The sequence below is a fragment of the Phasianus colchicus genome, chromosome 2, assembly GCF_987193195.1.
Source record: "Phasianus colchicus chromosome 2, bPhaCol1.hap1.1, whole genome shotgun sequence".
NCBI classification, from domain to species: Eukaryota; Metazoa; Chordata; class Aves; order Galliformes; family Phasianidae; genus Phasianus; species Phasianus colchicus.
Window position 1 is genome coordinate 40104930 of NC_143437.1, and position 13840 is coordinate 40118769.

The following is a 13840-nucleotide window of genomic DNA, read 5'->3' on the forward strand; positions in this document are numbered from 1 at the left end:
ATTCTAGTCATTTTCTCCATATTTGAATAGCCTTTTGCCATTATACACATAGTAAAAAAAAAAAAAAAAAGCTACAGAATGGAGAATGTTCTAGTGCTTCCTTTCTAGTTATGGAAGCTACAGTAGTTAATGCATTTCAGAGTGCTATTTCTTGCTTTTAGTTTGATTATCAAGCTGTTGATTCCACAACCTCCCTGAGCAGCTGATTCTGTCAATTTCTGTCAATTTCTTTCTGAAAGTAACGTTCTAGTTCCTGTGCCCGCTTCCAGCAATAGAGGTGACTTGTAAAGATGGTGCCCACTTACTCCTTTAAGGATGGAGATGTACAGCAGTAAGTTGTGTAGATTCCATTTGCTCACTTTGTGCTGTGTGCATGGCTTTCCATTCAAATATCTAGCTGCTCTTACTTGTATGCGAGTAGTTGATCCTTGTCTCCTGCCTTTATAGTGTTCAAGTTCATATTAAATCTAAGGAGAATGCCATTGGTCAAGGGAAGAAAGATCTTTTCAGTTGATGAAGAACTGGTAAATTCTTAGACTGCAGACCTAGACTTCTCATTTTTTTTCCAATTTGTATTTTCCAAAGTTGATTAAGTTTGAAGTTTCTGTAGGACTTAGGGGTAAAACTTTGAACTGATTCTGTCTCACTGCCCTTGTTTGGTTTCTTTAAGGGTATGAGTGCTTAAGAATGCTTTGATTCAGGTCTACGTCTTTTAAAGTATGTTCTAACATGTGAGCCTCTTGTGTGTGTCTGCGTAGAATTTTATGCTACTAAAACTATTCACATTTTGGTAAGACATTCTGTTAAGAGACTTCCTCATAATGTGATTGTTACCCTCTTCCCCAAAATAAAAGCAATTCTCCCATAGCTTTGGGTGCCTGACAGCCATTTATTTGATACAGCAGGAAGTATTCTTGATTTTGCTGCTGTCTCTTTATTCTTTGGTTTAGACAGAAGACAGGAGGAGAGCTTGGGGTAAATTGGGAATGAGTGTGTGCTGCCTCTTAGGGTGTTGCAGGCAGTTGTGTTTTGTGAGACAAAACTTATTCACAGAAGTACAGGCCTGGACTGAGTGGTCAGCTTGCTTCGTGTTTCCTAGCCATTAAAATGGAGGAGGCTCATTTTCTTATATCCTTCTCTCTCACTCCATTTTCTCTTTTATTTGGAAAATAAATGGTCACCATCTTCATACAACTTTATTTTGTTGGCTTTGTGTAAATGTATTTTAGCTACGCTTCAGACTTCCCACTTCTTTGCTGGCATCCAGGTACTTCATCATCCCATTCTGTTTTACTTCTGAAATGTAGGTGTTCACGTGTTGCTTCTTTGCAAATCTGAACATACAGTGTGTCCACGTGTTAACGAAATGGCTTGCCAAAGTCTAGGATGTGGTGGTTGTTGGCTGAAGAGAAACAAAATGCATCTTGTGTGAACATTCAATGGAACTGTTTTCTCATTCACTGGGGCTTTGTTGCAGCAAATAGTTGCATCAGCAGGAACATGCTACTTCCGCTTCTGTCCAAAACCAGGCAGTTTCCTGGGAGGAAAAAATCATCTTAATAGTATCTGGAATGCACCAACACACATCTTATTTGTGTTCTGCCACAGAAATGGGAAAGAGGATGACATAGGCTGCTTCTTTGTTTTTGAAAGCATAGTATCTGTTGTACGTAATTATTTCTTCAGTTGCTAACAATGCATCCTGTGTAAGAAAAGGAAGGAATGGGGGCAGATAAGCAGGAGGTCAAAAAGGGGAGAAAGATATCCTAGAGAAGCTCAGCTTTTTGCTTGCCTTCTCTCTGTCTCTGAAAATCATCCCACGCCCTAAGAGAATAAGTGCACTTCGTTCTAACCTTACCATTAGCATTGCAGGCTGCCTGCATTACCTGTTTTCTGCGTGGAAGTCATAGCTGGTTCAACAGAAAAAGTCTGCAGAGAATACCATGCTACAGATTAGCTTGCTTGTTTGTACTGGCAGAAATGTATACTTTCAGTTATCCTATTAAATTCACTTAGCTTTGAGGTTTACAAAACAATAAATAGTCTTTCTGAGAAGAGCAGCAATGCACTTTTAGAATAAGCTGTTCAGTATGCCTGTTTAGGAAGTTCACTTGTAGACAAATACAGATATTTCCCATTAAGAACAAATATGAGTGGAAAGCTGTTCTTTTCATGTTTATATTTTGTTGTTTATGCTGTTTTATCCCTCTACTTACTGTTTGCTCTCTGCTTGACAGCTTGACTCTGATTTATTTTTTTTTTCAGTTATGTTTGAATTTGAAGATTTGAGTGGTGACAATTACATTTTTTTGGTAGACTTTGAATACCAAGGGCATGGAATTTTTCAGCTCCCTTAAATTAGCATTGATAGAGGAAGAGGCTTTTAGAAGCAGAAACCACTTCCATATTAATATTTCAGTCTTCTTGCAGCTATAAAATGTAGTGTATAGAGAGATTAAATATGTGGTACACAGGTATACAAAACTGAGGGGAAAAAGGTATTGACTAGTCATATTTCTCCATCTAAGATGCTGGGTGCTCTGGGCTGTACCACTTCTGGGTTCAGCTTTCAGAAAATTTTCAAGCCTTAATGATCTCTGAAAGTCAGAAATCTGTGTAGCCACCCATCACGGTTCAAGATCACTACAGAGTTTGAGTTAAGTGGGAGAACCTGCAAGCCAAGTTATGGCTTGAATTATAGCAAAACCATGTAGTAATGAGAATCCTTGAAGAGAAGGATCGATTTCTTCTATAACCATCACTGGGACTCTAGTCATTGAAACAGTGAATTTAGATTGTAAACATAGAACGTGTGTCTGAAAGTTAAAAGTATTTATGTTTTTCTATTGATGACTTTCTTAAGAATTTGTAGTAACTTTTTGGCAGGTAGTGAATTAGGTTCTAGTGAGAATGGGCCTTCCATGTTTTTCCCTAATTTCAGTGCCTCTGCTGCAAAGCAATCAGAGTAGAAATTTCAGTTTTCCTTTGTTCTTCTGCCATTGCTCCTGTGAGTGAGTGGTGCTGGTGCCAGAAATGCGTATGTCTATCTGCATGGCTTCAGCTTATTTCAAATAGATCAGAAGGTGTTTTGAGCGATCTGCAGTTATGAAGGAGGGATGAAGTTGCCAACTGAATTCTCTCCCATGGCTAGGTATCCACAAATTTTAACTTGACTACTATTTTAGAATGTTTTTCAAACTTTACTTAAATAGTAGACTTGGTCTATTAGTTTGTATTTCTTACACGTGCATTTGTCAAGGCTCCACTTCTCAGCTGCCTTACTAGTAGTGATGAGGTAATCCTGCATGTGGCACGTGCTTATCATCACTTGTCATCCACCTTTATTATTTAAAACAAGACCTATTTTGTCACATTGCTGTAAAAGAAATTAGAATGGAGGCTTCTACTATCACAACAAGAAATAAACACTATTTGTTCCAAAGTACTCTTAATATTTGATGAAAGCACTTGATTTTCCTTATAAACTGTCTGCGTGGAGTGAAAGTGGAAAGTATTATGTCTTTTATGAGCAGATTAGCTTTTATTTGATTTTTTGCAATGTACTATTTTACAGGCTTCAAGACTTAAAAATATTGGAGCTTGTTACTTTTTGAGATTGGCGAAATGTTTGATTCCCTCTTTCATATCACCATCTACTCTATGCTACTGTTTGAAGCAAGTCAGAGCTTTCGGTTCTCTGTGTGACTGGAGATCACCATCTTATTTTCTAGATCTCGGGCTACTGATGATGGCTGTGGTTGAACATATTTCCCAAATCAGGGAAATGTTGACCTGAAGCATTGTGGAGATATAGACATAGTAGTGATTTACCCATGAAGGGTTGATGAATAAAATCTGTATAAAAAAAAGTCTTTTGTACTTTATTTTTGTACATAGACAAAAAAAAAAAAAAATTTTACTGAATTATCTCACGGTCACGTGGTTATGATTAATGAACAAGTAGACCTAATTAAATTTTTTGATAATATTTTCATTTTTTTTCATTTGCCTTCCTAGTTGTGTAGTGCAAACTAATAGGAATGAACAGCAATCACCTGAATACATACAGGTTTTCTTTGAGAGTTAGAGAAAGTGGGAGCCTTTGGAAGTCCTGGAAGTAGCCTGCTGTTCTTCATAACTATGTGGGTCACTCTGAAAGTAATGCCTCCTATCTATTTCCACAGAAACTACAACAGATAGACCGCAATAACACTATTTGATGGAGCAAATTCTCAGCTACAAAACATTATTTTTAACACAGTTATCATCAAGTTGAAACAGATGTTGATTTTCAAGCTGTTACTTAAATCAACCCTTCTGTTCAGAAGGTCATTGCTCTCCTAAGGAGCACGGTCAGCTCTGTTCTAGGAAAGGGATTTCAATTTGGTCTGTAAAGATCACTGATTAGCAGCTTCTGTCCTCACTGGCTTGCTTTGCATCCAATAGTTGTGTTATCCCTCTGACTTCTGTTTTCTCCCTTCTATCTGAAACTTCTCTTTTGCAAACAAGTAGCTGTGTCATTTCTATCCTCCCAAAGTTTTATTTTTCTGTATCTTTGTACAGAGCTATACTGTTTAGTTGTACCAGTCTTTTCAAGCATCTAGCTGTCAGTGGAACTATACTGGACTGTCTATTCTATGATTGTGCTTTTTTCCTGATGCAAGCCATGCATTTAGTCTCTGATTTCACAGTGGCTGTTGAATTTTGTTGGCTGGTGGTGCAGTCTGCTACCCTTTGTATGTGTGCGGGGAGAAGTTGTGTAATAAGTATTATTGTAATTAAACAAGAATCATTTTTCTTCTTGCTTAGAGGATTCTCCAGTTAGCTGAAAGGGGGAAGTTCAGAAACAAAGAGAAGAAATAACATGGTTGTTTTCCTGCTGGAGGGAAAGCATGACATAGTACTATGCTGATAGTAATCAGATCTTGAATAAATGAATGGTTTTACAAAAAAGTAGCTCTTCAGACTGTGAGTTGCAGGGGGAAAGTGATGAAGCTTCAGTCTACTCTGTCAGACAAACTGACACAATTTCAAACTCATCTTCAATATGAATTTATCAAGGAGGTTTTGTTTTTTTTTTAATTGAATGAGGGAGTGGAGGGTTAACTTAAAATGGCTTCACAGTTTCTGCCAAATGTGAACTTGTAGTCATTGCAGGCTTTCTTTTTCCAAAGGAATCTGTTCTAGTAGCATTCTTGGAGTCTGTGTTTGGTATGGCGTAACTCCAAAGCATTGGGAATACATTTCTGAAGAGTGGTGATGTAGCTATTTCTTTATTCTACTCGCATACAAAATCAACCATCTTTGTTCTGCTCATTCTAATGTATTCATTCCATAAAACAGATATAACCCTCAGTATTTTTCCTTGAACCTTCCCTTGCCTTTCTGACATTTTCAATTGCTTGACTTGAAAGGAAGAGCCGGCTTTCAAACCCAGAAATTTATATTTACTGGATATAAAACTTACATTTCTGCTTCTCCCATCTGAGATTTGTCCATAGAAGGTACTGACAGCAAGAATACAGTATGTGAACTGAAAAGTAATATGCTCTGTTAGCATAGATTATCACCAAAGTAAATGTATTAGTAGAAATTATCACAGTGCAGAACCTCCCACCTCTCTAATATAGCCTCTGGTGCCGAAGCTGTACATCAACAGCTAGATGCAGGAGCTGAAACATCGCCTGATGTTCAGAAGCAGTTGAGAACAGCTTCTGGATTGTAAGATCTTATTTTAACATCTTTTGACTTTAAGCGAAGCCTTTGTTGCGTGTCTGTTCAGTGCAGCCAGTGTAAGCATTTGTCTGAGGTGAGCAAAAAGCAATCCATTCAGTGACTTACGAAAAAATAAAGACAGCAGCATACAGGAATTCTTCTCTCCATTGTTTCCTGTTTATCCAGGCAGCTGCTCTGAAGGGTTTTTGACAGCCTAATGCAGTTTATTCAGTGGAGAGGTCAGATCTTTCAAGCAGTCGTTCCTTACCATTACCATAATGGTGGCATCCTTTGCTGTGCCAGGCTGAGTTACTTTTTGTCTGATCAGAAAGCAAGTCGTTACTGCGTGGCTGCTTACTGGTACAGTGCTGAGTAAGTGGTCTCAATTTGTACAGGGGGCAAGTAAATGACAATTGTTTTTTGTTTGTGGGCAGATTACAGATGTTCCTCATTTGCTGTGATAACTGAAGGGCTGGTTCAGTAACTGGCCACTTCTCCAAGATGTGCGGCCAGTGGCCTTAGCCTGCTGGGGAATGCTCCTTGCCTGGAATTCTTGGGAAATGTTACACCATTTATCAAGCTGCTACCGACTCTTAGGGTGATCACACTGGAAAATAAGTGCTTTTAAACCAAGAGCTTTCTAAATTAGCACAAACTGTCATATGCCTTTTTATAAAGGGGAAGAAACCAAAACTTTTCCTCAACCAGAATTTGATTTCTTAGGAAATGCGCACACTGGGGGCAGTGAATTTCTTAAGCTGAATCACAGTATTGATGTCCCTGTGTTTTTAAATGTTTTTGGTAGTGTTAACTGTTGCTGTGCTTCTGATGAATGTGCCTGGAACAGCTGAAGAATCTTTCATGATTGTTACAAGACTGAGAATTTTCACTGCATTTCAACTTCTCATTATTCCATATCCTCTTTTAAAAGAGAGTAACTGCTCATCTGTACAGGAAATGTTTGAATGAAGTTTTTTTTTTTTTTGAGCAACCGTATTAAGTCCCCTGCATTCTTCTTCCCACACATCTCCTTCCTCTTTTATTTGAAGAGGATTGAATTGATCACTTTTAAGTGATTTTTAGATACAGGTCTTTGTATTTTGCTGTGGAAAACAGAATATCAGGAGATCTGAAGAGTATTATTAAGTACAAAGGGAAGTCTTGTGTTAGACTTTCTGTATTTTCTCGGTGTGTCTTGCTCAGACAGCTGTGCATGATGGAATATGTTTTTACAAGCAACTATGAAGTTCTCTTTCTTTGAGGGGAGGGTTGGTGAGAGCCTTCATGGTTGCATATATTCTTTTTAGCAGAAGAGTGTGTGTGTATATATATAGATCTACATAGCAAATTTCAAAGTTCAGGGACTAAATCTGTCATCTAATACTGGAGGCATTTTGACACCTCTGAGGTTTCCTCCTGGGTGATCTAGATTTTCTTTTCCCTCCCATTTTGGGGGTATGCAGTATGATTGGTAGCATTGTGAACCTCATGTTTTAATCTGCCTGGTTAGATTCCAACAGACAAGTCTATGAGCAATTTCACTAATCCTATGTCTTTTATATCATGTTGGAAGGTCTTCTGCTTTGAATTTAAAGGCAAATATTGAAGAAAGTTTTAAAACCAGGCATACAAATATATTTTTTTCCTTTGGTTCTGCTGTATTGTATTGTAATATGCACAGACTATAGAAAGTGTCTCTTACTTTTTAAGCTTCTACTTGTTTAGTTCCTCAGCAATGTGACAATTTTCCATTTTCCCGGGTATGCTCTGATACAGAGAGACCATGAACTCTCACTTCTTTATATCTGTAGTGATCCTGGTGAGTGCCATTGAAAAAGGCTGTTGTGGTTTAAACTGGCAGGCGGCTTAGCACCACTCAGTCGTTCACTCATCTTCTGCTGGAAGAGAGAGATGAACTCCTGCCCCTTCCAAAACAACTTCGGCTTGATGTCATATAGCATGGAATATCACTTTGGCTTTCTAGTTCTATTCCTTCCCATCTCTTTGAGCCCTTTGCTGAGAATGGCCTTGGCTCTGTACAGCTCTGCTTTGCAGCAACTACATACATCAATGTGTTACCAACACTGTTCTTCTCCTAGAACCAAAACTTAGCATACCAGTCACTGAAGAAAAATCCATCTCAGCTGAAACTAAGACAAAGAAGACTAAGACATAGGTGGAAATATGTCCAAGTCATTGCTGTTGCTTGCTAATTTGGCTGTGGTTCCTGTGAGAATTTATTGTGGAGTGCAAAACTGCACGACCACTGCAGCAGATCCAGATAAGGTCTTGGAAACCTAACAGCATGTCTGTCTTGCATTGGAGGTTAGTGCTGCTCTTACTGTTTATAGATGTGACTGAATGCTGTTGTCCTTGGCTCTCTGAGGTGAGTGGGATATATTTTGCTGTTCTTTACCTCATTTAGATGGATCAGGAATAGGTTTTTAGGATGTGGCTCACAAGGTCAAACAAAAGACTGCATTTGGATGAGAGTGTTGCAGAATAAAGTTGTGTGGGGTAGAAAGGAGATTTTGGAAACAAGGGTGTTTGAGGACTATTCATTTGTGGATCAAGTGAATGAATATTGCTATTCATTCAGCTGTGCTCTGCAAGTAGGAAAATGTCTACATACACTGCAAAAATTTCATCACTTCTGCTTTTTTTATTATTGTAATATCTTTTTCCAGTATTATAACCTTTAATTCATATAAGAATTCTGCAAAACTGTCACCTTTTTTTGTTTCTTAAGTGAGTAGCACTCAAAGAGCACAGTATATGAAAAGGTAGTGAGGTAAGAAAGCACTGAACAAATTCCAGTGCACAGTCCCTGCGCGTGATTGTAGTGCAGTAGGGTGTTCAGTCAGGAAATGTGTTTGGAGATAAGATTTCACTGTCATTAATCACATGACCACAGATCTCTGACAAATCTGTACATTTTTGTTGAAGGTTTGTTAGTTTATTTCGAATGCTGAATGAAACAGTGGCTTTCAGAGCAGTGTGTTTGTATAAATCTAAACAGATATATTCACTCCTACATTATCAGGAAAGGAAGGTGAACAGGAGAGTGCCACTGATCCAAAAAAATGACCAGTCTTTTTAGGGGTCCAATAAGTGCATATGTGAGGCTTATCTTAAAAACTGGGTTATAAGATAACTGCAAAATAGTGTGGCAAGTGGGCAGGCCCTTTCTGTCTTGCCATGCTGTTAAAGCTTTGTTGCCTTACAGCCTGTATCACTAAAGTTTGTAAGGTTTTCCAAGAGTATTGAGCCGGTCCTGTTATCTTTGTCTATAAATTCTGGTAAGGCAACACAATTTGGAATCAAAGCAATAGTGATAAGGAAGCAATTTTATGTTTTACCTTGACTGTCAGCCTCTGAAAAAGCAGTTTAGCTCAGGTGACTGCTGTGTGGGTTTTTTTTTTTTTTTTTTTTTTTTTTTTGCAGGAGCCTTCTTTTATTGCCTTACTAACATTAACAGGTTTCTGTGGTCTCAGGTATCAATACACAATAACTACTCAGCAAGTATAGATAAGTGGGCAGCCTGAATGGGCTAGTAAAAGAAACTTTGCTAGATTCAGCTGTTCTGCAGCCCTGAAGCAGAGAGGGAGGAAAGTCAGAGTTGGGGGGGGGGGGGGGAAGGGAGGGAGTGAAAAAGAGTCTCAGAAAAGATGATAAGGTTGAAGAAGGGCGAAAGAGGAAAACAGGAAAGAATGTATACCAGTTGAGTGTCATCAACATAACACAGTCAGAAAGGCTGCTCTGCTTTAGGAGAGGAGTTGGCAGAGCGCAGGGAGTGGGCACTGTAGAGATGAAGGAGCAGATGGGTCTTGGTGAAAAGCGGGTAGAACATAGAATGAATGTGAGCATGTTATTTTTGATCTTGTGCCTTTAAAGTGGCAGTGGGCAGACCAACCACCTGTTCTTTATCATCACTTTTTAGAAAATGTAAATAAGCCTAAATGTTAATTCACTACTGAAATTTCATGTCAGCTTACTTATAGAATATTTGCTGGTATGTTTGCTTCACACACAGATGGAGAGTTTTGAGGAAAAACTAGAGGTTTCTGTGAAGACAAGCCTCCTGACAACTTGCTGTGATATGGGATAAATTAAGTATTAGTTAACTTAAGAACCAATCTAGGTATTGGCATATATGTAGCTCTGATGTAATAAACTGGTTGGGTGCAAGTCCTTTGGATTTGTGTGGTGAAGAGTCTTGACTGCTATGTTCTGTTATGGTTCTGGACTTTTTGTCCACTCTGTATTTTCCCTCTCAGTGAAGTCTCCACTAGCTATCAGTTCTTTGAGTGCACCCTCAGGATGATCTTGCATCTTTGTTAAAACTGGGGACCTGCAGGTAGTGGGTGGTGGGACTTGAGCTTTGTTTTCATTTGCAGGGAGAATGCTTCAAGCATACTCGATTTGTTCCTCAGTAGAGGTTGCAAAACTCCAAATACAGACATGACGTGAACTTGCACCAACTAGCACCTCTTTGGCATGCTAAATCACTGTTGCTGATGCAGCTGGTTTGAGCCATATCCGTTATTTAAGCATTAATGTTTTCAACCAGCTGTAATCTGCCTACTGAATACTTCACTTGTCCTAGATAAGCAAAACAGGAACACAGGGGACTCTTCAAGAGATTAGAAGCTGTTGTGACACTAACTTTACAGGGTCAGATGTGACATTTTTCAAAGCTTAAATGAGATTGTTGGGACCTTCCTCGGAGTTCTTCATCTGCAAAAAGTTGATGCCAAAACAGTGTTGCTAGTTAGGCTTAATAGTTGCTTCTGTGCTGTAGAAATATAGGGGTTCAAGTTCAACATTCAGTATTGATCATACTGGAAAGCTGTCTGCATTTATTAAGTCATTATATCTCCCTAAACCTTATTACTGAATTTTCTTGTTGAAAGGAATTGCATGACATAAATTTATTCAAGTCCTGGGGCGTATGTTTTGTTTGGTTTCTGATCCAGGAGTAAAGGGCATAGTTGAGAACATGAGTCCAGTCTGAACTCACATATGTTCTTAAACTGCTAACCATTTCTATTCTTGTAAAAAAAAAAAAAAAAAAAAAAAAAAGAGGGTTGCTGAAGTTGAATTAGAAAAATTAAAACACAAATATGATGACAAACAAATTCTCTGAATGTAGGCTTTGCATGTTTTTTGGTGCTTTTTTTTTTTTGCATCTGTAGGTTTTTTTCATTAGCAGTATGAGTATATACTTAAGCATAAACCTTATGGATTTACAAGAAGGAACAAGTATCACCTGTACCTGATTATTTGCATCTTCAGAAACTTCTAGCATTAATTTCTATAAAATTAGAGCTATGAGATTTCTGTAAGGTACTGCTAGTGTTAAGCTGTGCAACTTGAAGTTGCAATTTTTCTAATCATTCCTGATTACATCTTCGTTTCTTGCATAGCGGGTGTAATTAAATGTTGACTGTACTTCAGATTTTGCTACCAAAATCTGTTCTCGAAAGTGCAAATTTCTGTTCCAGTTAAGTCTTCCAACCTATATTTTAACACAAAATTATCACTTGCAGACTTGATGTCAAAGCAAAAATGAAAGCATCAAATTTTGCATACATGTAGGCAATCTGAGATGCAGTGAAACTGGCTGTCCCTAACTACAGTGAGCTATAGAACAAGGTGCCCTCAAATGGTGGTACTCATTGGGCACATCTTTCTGGACAGCACTTCTTTTTATACCTGTCAGTTGCTTTTTGGATGGAAGTTCTTCATAGAGTGGTATGGTTCTGGAACAAATTGCCCAGAGAGGTTGTGGATGCCCGTCCATCCCTGGAGGTGTTCAAGGCCAGGTTGGATGGGGCCCTAGGCAAGCCTGGTCTAGTACCAGATACTGAGGTTGGTGGCCCTGCTTGCAGCACGGGGGTTGGAATTTGATGATCCTTGGGGTCCCTTCCAACCATTCTGTGACTCTACTTTGCTATCCTGAACTTCAGCATAAGAAAAGGATCAAGCCAAAGCAAGTGGGTTTTAATTTTCACCAGTGGAATGTAGAGTGTCATCTAAGTGGGAGAGCTGGGTGAGATTGTGAGGGTGTCCCTGTTGCCTCTCAGTAGTTTCACAGTGTTATTCTCCATCCCCTGCCATCCCAAAATACTAGACATGCCTTTTCTACATTGCTTAGTGCCATTAAAAGAGATAGAAAAGACTGAAGTTTTAGATGTAATTATTTTTGTGAAATCTGACTGCTACAACTGAGTGTTTTCTGCAGGGTGCTTAATGGCTGAATTCAAGTGATGGAATATTCAGTTAAGTTTCATGAAACAGAAAGTGAATTTGTGCTGTGCAGCAGCCATAAATCAGGTGTCTACTTGCAAGTTAGCGAGGAATCACTGTGCTTTATTGTGCTCAGCAGCTGCCTACGGAAACTAGCAAACTGGTTAGTGCTTGAGGACATCTATCAGAAATACAGGATGAGCTCCTCAGCATTGTAAAGAGTAAGACTTCCTTTTTGGTATGCAAACTGGCTTTAAAAAAGAACTTAAGTTTTGAATAACTTGTGCACCTGAAGGTGGATTTCTAGATGAGTAGATGAGTTCTATATGAGTTCATACCACTCTTGTTGATATGCTTCTGTAATGTTCTCTTTGTTAATGTGGCACATGCTTTCAGGCGTTAAGGCAAATACTTAAGACATGTCTTTAGTTCCCATAAACTAAAAGTTGTATGAAAATGCAGTTGTCGGTATCTTCTGCAGAATGTAGTGAGTTACCATATTAGAATCATTTTTTAAGTACAAACTCGTTATCTCATAGTGTGTCTGTAATGATTTCTAAAAAGTTATATCATATACATAGTCTTAACAGAAAAATGTCTTTGCTTACTGTGAATATATAGGATTCTAATTTTAGGTAAAGGAACATATTCTTGACACTTGTGATAATACATTTTTGGTTGACTCGGAAGAGAGAGATTGCAGTGATTTCACTGCAGAACAACTGCAGAAAAGTTATTCTTAGTACTGAATCAGATTTGAGTGTCATCTTTTTGTTTTGCTGTAGGATGTGCTCACAAGAAATTGTAGAAATAAAACTTGTCGGACTGTTGCGTTAGAGGAATATTGATTATTCTCGATTTAGAAACACAGCTTGCTGTGTGTGTATGACTACATACAATCTGTAGGTCTCTTCCAAATGTTTTTCAGCATTTGTATCACAGACTCCCGATTGTTCCAATGGCATTGCTGTTTGTGTCTGGCCCAGAAAATGGGCAGTGCTACAGGCCAGCTGAAGCACTGATACAACACCGCCCTTCTTGTGAGTGGAATTTTCAGAGTAACTTTTAATGCTTCTGTGCTAGGCTCTGAAAGCATCTTACTACGAGCATAAATGCCTCCCTATTGCTTAGCAGTCTGCTTGTAAAATAGTATCAATAACATTTTCCTTGTCTAATGTTATACTAAACAGATTAGTTCTCTTGTTCCTGCAGTTTCAGAGCTGCGCTTTGTCTTCAGCTAATAAGCAGTAGAGACACTTGCACACAAGTCTGCCCTTTTCTCAAAATTATTTTGACAATTCCATTTCAATCTTTGTCTCTGAAGTCAAATGCTGTGCTTTTTTGTTCTGTGCTAATATCTCTTGAGTGATAAGCTTCGAGAACTTTACTGTTTGTTAAAATAAGAGCCAAACCCAAGTATTTTGGGTGGAAATACAGTGGAGCCTTTTTGGCTTGTTTTGGTTGGGTTCTCTGAACTTGGTGGCTTTTAGCTGCAAGATTACAGTTATGATACTGTAATCATATTACAGATATGATTAGATACAGATTAGATATGATACAGATACAGATATATATATAATACATATAACAGATACAGTTAAGAACAGTATGTTCTCCAACTTGCTGTCCTGTCATTAACATCCTGCTTGCTTATATTCTACTTTATTTTTCATAGGATCTTAATTCTCTTCCTTAGTCACTTTATTCCTTCCTCTGTCCTTCTGCAAGAAAGAGGCCTGGTAGATGTGTATGGACCACGTATAGTCTGCTCTTCCCTCTCTCTACAGGGTTTGTTGGTGTTCTCCATACTAGGTGTAGAAATACCTGTGTTTAGCCAGGTTCCTGATACTGCTCCTCAGCTTCATTGAATTTTCAA

General features: G+C 38.4%; 1 protein-coding gene across 2 annotated transcripts in view; it reads left to right on the top strand.

Annotated features, from left to right (window-relative positions):
• The window catches only part of GALNT2 (polypeptide N-acetylgalactosaminyltransferase 2), a 96181-nt gene that overhangs the window by 12148 nt on the left and 70193 nt on the right, over window positions 1–13840 (top strand). The window contains exon 1 of one of the 2 annotated variants that reach the window (XM_090135448.1): window positions 11212–12185. The exons of the other annotated variant lie outside the window; for it this stretch is intronic. The gene's annotated coding sequence lies outside the window, so the exon portion shown is untranslated. Of the gene's footprint in view, window positions 1–11211; window positions 12186–13840 lie in introns of those variants that run through there. 2 annotated transcript variants of the gene reach the window in all.